The sequence below is a fragment of the Oncorhynchus nerka genome, linkage group LG14 (genome assembly GCF_034236695.1).
Source record: "Oncorhynchus nerka isolate Pitt River linkage group LG14, Oner_Uvic_2.0, whole genome shotgun sequence".
Taxonomy (NCBI): Eukaryota; Metazoa; Chordata; class Actinopteri; order Salmoniformes; family Salmonidae; genus Oncorhynchus; species Oncorhynchus nerka.
The window spans coordinates 37,709,794-37,716,879 of NC_088409.1; positions in this window are offsets into that span (position 1 = coordinate 37,709,794).

The following is a 7,086-nucleotide window of genomic DNA, read 5'->3' on the forward strand; positions in this document are numbered from 1 at the left end:
TGCATTCCTGTATCCTGTTCTGGTTGGAATTGGAAGTATAGTTGTCATCAGTTTCGATGCAGAAACCATCTTCATGTTTTACAGTCAGCAGCATGCAAATATAGGCAACCCCAGCCAGAGCCACAAGAACACTGACGACATTCACAGCCAGAGTCCCTTTAATCTGGCAGGGTGGGAAATGGAGAGGAGGGGAAACTGAACAACCATTGCGTGACAATGTTAATTTGTTTTGTTTAAAATATATGGACATAGGAAATCCATGAACTGTTCCAATTGGTTAGATTTTTGGTTTGTGAACTTTGGTCTAGAAAAATATCTCCTGTTTTACTTCCTAATAGCAAAGATTTAATTTCTGATATACATCTCAACTTATAAATCTAATAAAGTAAACTTGAAGTGCAAACTGCTATTAACCACAATCACAGCGAATGACTTACCAGACTCAAACGTGTTCCTTTCCGGGCAGCCACAGTGAGAGATCCAGAGAGGAGAGTGTGAGCAACACAGGAGAGAAAGACACTTTAGACCATTGACATATGACACTAAGGTGATGCTGTCCAATCAACTGCCACATCCAATGTCACCTACTGTAGAGGCCTACACTTTATAGATAAACACAATTTCTGCTGTCTCCTGTGGGTGTGGGATGCCCTTTGGTCATGAATGCTGATCTGAAGTCAGTTATCCTGCTTCTTCACCTACTTTTCTAGGTTACAATAGGACTACTGTAAGATATATGATGCCAGATTCACTCTGAGGAAACATATCTAAAATTGCATGTGTCCATGTAGCATTAAGTGTGTTGGATATTACTTGCCCACTTGGGACCTAGAACTTACAGCAACTCCCATGAAGAGTGGGAACTGGTCATACAGGATAGGGGAGAGAAGAGCAGACAGGCTCATCACCATGCACACCAATCCAAGGATGATCTGCACAATCTGAGACAACAGTAATTCGGGGAACATTGAGTAACAATAGTGGAAATGGTAACTAATAGTGGTTCACAGTTTAGCCTAGAAGTTCTCTTCTAAATCAAATTGCCCTCAAATGATGTTAAATATAGATCTCTACAATATCACAGCCGATGATTGAATCCAATGACAAATGGATGGAATGAGCACTAAAAACAAAGGACAGTAATATTCTGTTCTCACCCCAATAGATTGTGGCTGAAGCTGCAGGAACACCCTTGTCATCTCTGACACTTTAGTGGTAGGACTTAAATGTAAATGTAAATGTAGGCAGTGGCACAGCGAGGGGCGCACTCTGGATTTGGGGAGTGACATTCAGAAGTGGCTCTGAAGCCTGGCCACTCTCCACCAAGGGGAACACTTGTGTCACTACCACAACTCCATTTGCAGTTGTGATAGAGGTGGACATGGTTGATGATCCTTATTTGGGTGGTTGACGACAACAAACACCTGAGAAGAAAACAAACTACACACTGAAAGCTTGATGCTTTAATACAGCTGCAGACATTGTGTTCGTGTTTATTATGGAATTACAGATAGACTAAGTCTTCTTTAGGTTGTCCTTGGTTTAGAAATATCATTTCAATTTCATTATCCTTTTAGATTTTTTCAAATGACCAAAAACACCGGTAACTAGCACAAAATTGGCCTTTTTTTATGTCCCGCAAAGTAGATTTGATATCATTTAGACTAACATCATTGAACTGTTAAACAAATCAATACAATATTGACAACATTCAATGATTACAATATATGACAGCCTTTTTTCAAGCCACATTTGAGTTGCACTTGTAAATCTGTGTTTTGTATTTCAATGGAAATTGAAAGTAAAACTATGGAAGCTTGCAAATATTTACATTTATTAGGCCTACTGCTGTTAACACACATCGCCTAATCAACATTAATTTAGACAAAATTTGTAACATATCAAATCGAAAAATGTACCACTTGTCCACTTTTTCCAGGTGCGGGAACAGCTAATGTACAAACACGGAAATACAAGGATATAATCTAGGATACTTCTTCAACGTTTACAGATCCCTGTTGCGTCTGCTATTTTCATTTATAACGCGTTCAAAACAATTGGAAACTCGGAAATATTCGACTTCAGTCCGTTCATGACAACTGGGACTTCGGGGGGAAACACTTTTGAACTGTCATCGGAAGTCAAAATCGGAAGCTGGACCATCTTTCTAGAGCTGCAACTTTCCGACCTGAAGTTTACTGACATGATTTGACTTATTTTTTTTCCGAGTTCACAGTTGTCTTGAAAGCACCAATATCACAGTTTATAAACTCAGAGACGCAACATCGCGAGACTTCTGGGAATGCTTGCGAAACAGACAAGGATGCATTCCAAACACTTAATAAACACACCTTCTCCTCTCAGCCCTCAAATTAAGTCGACATGATAACGTTTCATGACGTCTGACGAGTTTCCACTTGCAGGGCAAGGGGTGAGGGAGTACATCATTAATTTAAATGGACCGCCCTTGCCCGCAAATTTGTTACTCGTTCGTGCACCGGTAGTTTGTTGGCGCTGTAGTCAATTATGATTGCATGTCTACTTATATTAACTGTGTCATTATTATTATAAACTGGGTGGTACGAGCCCTGAATGCTGATTGGCTGACAGCTGTGGTATATCAGACTGCATACCACGGGTATGACAAAACATTTATTTTTACTGCTCTAGTTATGTTGGAAACCCATTTGTAATAGCAATAAGGTGGTATATGGCCAATATACCACAGCTAAGGACTGTGTCCAGGCACTCAGCAATGCGTCATACATAAGAACAGCCCTTAGCCGTGGTATATTGGCCATATCCCTCACCCCCTCATGACTTATTGCTTAAATATATATGCCTACTGTATGATAGCTAACAAATTAATTGGCGAACTAACGTTAGCCCGTCTAGCTACTTCTGAAGAAGGAAAATGTTTTATTCTATAATTTCCTAAAGCTAACCAAACAAAAACAATTACTTTTACTAGATGTGTTTGTGCATTAGTAGCACAATTTCTAACTTATTTACATTTGTTTTTACTTACACTTGTATGTTGACTCCATATTGACGTTTTAAGTTTTGCCTGACTTTTCTTAGCGGATGTACAATCATCGCAAATTGAATTATGGGACGTTTCATTGCCCGCTGCCCCCTCTCCACACCAATGCCACTCTCTGTTGTCATCTATGCATAGTCACTTTAATTAACTCAGCTCTCCCGCTATCTCTCTCAGAATGACCTTCTTGATCCAAATCAGTCAGGTTTCAAGACTAGTCATTCAACTGAGACTGCTCTTCTCTGTACACGGAGGCCCTCCGCACTGCTAAAGTTATTTTTTCCTCTGCTCTCATCCTTTAATTACTTGTTACTTTTATCCATCAGATTCTTACCCTCTCCGAGTTTTTTTCTCCGGCGCTGCCCACTGTTGCGTCCTACCTGACAGGTCGCTCACCAGGTGGCGTCTGTCTGTCTCCTCACCACGCGCTCTCACCACTGGCGTCCCCCAGGGCTCTGTTCTAGGCCCCTCCTAAGCTATACACCAAGTCACTTGGCTCTGTCATAACCTCACATGGTCTCTCCTATCATTGCTATGCAGACGACACACAATTAATCTTCTCCTTTCCCCCTTCTGATGACCAGGTGGCGAATCATTTGCATGTCTGGCAGACATATCAGTGTGGATGAGATTCCCCTCAAAACCTCGGCAAGACGGAGCTGCTCTTCCTCCCGGGGAAGGACTGCCCATTCCATGATCTTATCACGGTTGACAACTCCATTGTGTCCTCCTCCCAGAGCGCAGGAACCTTTGATCCTGGACAACACCCTACCTCCTAACAAAGTTCTGTTAATTGTGGTTCATGCTCTAAACATCTAAATCGACCCTGCCTCACACAGGAAGCATCCCAACTCTAATCAGGCACTTGTCATCTCCCGTCTGGATTACTGCAAGTCAGTTGGCTGGGCTCCCTGCCTGTGCCATTAAACCCCTACAACTCATCCAGAACGCCGCAGCCCGTCTGGTGTTCAACCTTCCCAAGTTCTCTCCACGTCACCCCGCTCCTCCGCTCTCTCCACTGGCTTCCAGTTGAAGCTCGCATCCGCTTAAGACCATGGTGCTTGCCTACGGAGCTGTGAGGGAACGGCACCTCAGTACCTCCAGGCTCTGATCAGGCCCTACACCCAAACAAGGGCACTGCGTTCATCCACCTCTGGCCTGCTCGCCTCCCTACCACTGAGGAAGATACAGTTCCCGCTCAGCCCAGTCAAAACTGTTCGCTGTCTGGCCCCCAATGGTGGAACAAACTCCTCAGCACGCCAGGACAGCGGAGTCAATCACCACCTTCCGGAGACACCTGAAACCCCACCTCTTTCAGGAATACCTAGGATAGGATAAAGTAATTTCTCACCCCCCTAAAAGATTTAGATGCACTATTGTAAAGTGGCTGTTCCACTGGATGTCTTAAGGTGAACCCAATTTGTAAGTCGCTCTGGATAAAAGTAAATGACTTAAATGTAAATGTAAATGTAACTCTACCTACATGTACATACTACCTCAACTAACCGGTGCCCCGCACATTGACTCTGTACTGGCACCCCTCTGTATATATTGTTATTTTTTTACTGCTCCTCTTTAATTACTTGTTACTTTTATCTCTTATTCTTATCCATATTTTTTTTAACTGCACTGTCGGTTAGGGGCTCGTAAGTAAGCATTTCACTGTAAGGTCTGTTGTATTCGGCGCATGCGACTAATAAAATATGATTTGATTTAGGCCCCAAAGTGAACATAATTGTGCTCTCGCAAACTCCATTAAAAACAAGGGCTGAGGGGCTTAATTCAAAGTTCCCTTCCAATCATTTGGACCGACACAAATATGGCACAAGATTCCCAAAGGGCATAAGAGGGAAGTGGATGACGGTGTGTCTTATGAGTTTGAAATGCAGCCCAGGCCAGGTAATTTACTAGAAAACCCACCTACCTCCTCAAAGTTCTGTTAATTGTGTAAGTCTAAAGTCTAAATCGTATCCTTGGGACATCCCAACTCTGTCACCATTTCTTTGTTGTTGATTTAACCATGCAAGTCAGTTAAGAACAAATTCTTATTTACAATGGCAGCCTCACTGCCAAACCCGGATCGTAAAACACCCCCCTATTGGACTCCCAATCAGCCGGTTTGATACAGTTCAAACCAGGGTGTCTGTAGTGACGCCTCTAGCACTGAGATGCAGTGCCTTAGACTGCTGCGCCACTCGTGAGCCCCAACGGTTAAGATAAGGGTTAGTTCATTAAGAGTATGTTTTAGGGTAGGGACGTCCCAACTCCCAAGGATCCCGGATAAAAGTAAACAATTATTAACCTGTCAAAGGTGCATAAAGATGGAGGAATTCAGATATGTGTTACTGTAATTTAGTTATTCCAATATGTTTTCATTAATTGAATTCCCTTAATCTATTTTATGAGAATTTGTAAGATTCTTGTTTGCATAAAATAGACGGAGACCAGTCTTTTCAATAATAGGTAACAGAATGTATTCTCAGAGCGCGTTACCACGAGCAACAGTTTATATACAATAACATGACGTCATTTCATTGCATCTAAAATTAATCTCCTCCTCTAGACCGGGACAAAGGGAACTTTAAAAGTTAATTCAAAGTTCATTCCAACTCACTAACACATACACAAGACACACAACACAACTGAATTAACTTTTGACTCCTCACCATTATCGATCACCACTTAGCTGACAGTTCTAATTAACAGAAAACCTAGGAATGCACTCACTGCCTTATCTAAAACACCCCAGAGCTCAGTTTCGTCAGTTCAACCATAGGTTATCTACCTTAACTGTTTACTTAATCCAGAAACCATTCCTTTCTTCCTAGTTGGAATGGTGTTCATTAACTTTAATTACTCATTGTCCGTGTCACACAATCCCTTCTTATGAACTCATATTGTTAATCAGATAAAATAAAACAGAGTATAAGTTTACTTAGTTACAGTTTCATTTAAAATAAGCACAAGACATCATTCAATCTACAGTTGAAGTCGGAAGTTTACACACACCTTAGCCAGATACATTTAAACTCAGTTTTTTCACAATTCCTGACTTTGAATCCTAGTAAAAATTCCCTGTCTTAGGTCAGTTAGGATCATCACTTTATTTTAAAAATGTGAAATGTCAGAATAAAAGTAGAGAGAGATTTATTTCAGATTTGATTTATTTCATCACATTCCCAGTGGGTCAGAAGTTTACATACACTCAATTAGTATTTGGTAGCATTGCCTTTTAAATTGTTTCGGGTAGCCTTCCACAAACTTGCATGAATGTTGGCCCATTCCTCCTGACAGAGCTGGTGTAACTGAGTCAGGTTTGTAGGCCTCCTTGCTCACACACACTTTTTCAGTTCTGCCCACACATTTTCTATAGGTTTGAGGTCAGGGCTTTGTGATGGCCACTCCAATGCCTTGACTTTGTTGTCCTTAAGCCATTTTGCCACAACTTTGGAAGTATGCTTGGGGTCATTGTCCATTTGGGAGACCCATTTGCGACCAAGCTTTAACTTCCTGACTAATGTCTTGAGATGTTGCTTCAATATATCCACATAATTTTCTTTCCTCATGATGCCATCTATTTTGTGAAGTGCACCTGTCCCTCCTGCAGCAAAGCACCCCCACAACATGATGCCACCACCCCCGTGCTTCACTGTTGGGATGGTGTTCTTCGGCTTGCAAGCCTCCCCCTTTTTCCTCCAAACATAACAATGTTCATTATGGTCAAACAGTTATATTTTTGTTTCATCAGACCAAAGGACATTTCTCCAAAAATTATGATATTTTTCCCCATGTGCAGTTGCAAACCATAGTCTGGCTTTTTTTATGGCAGTTTTGGAGCAGTGGCTTCTTCCTTGCTGAGCGGCCTTTCAGGTTATGTCAATATAGGACTTGTTTTACTATGAATATAGATACTTTTGTACCCGTTTCCTCGAGCATCTTCACAAGGTCCTTTGCTGTTGTTCTGGGATTGATTTGCACTTCTCGCACCAAAGTACGTTCATCACCAGGAGACAGAACGCGTCTCCTTCCTGAGCGGTATGACGGCT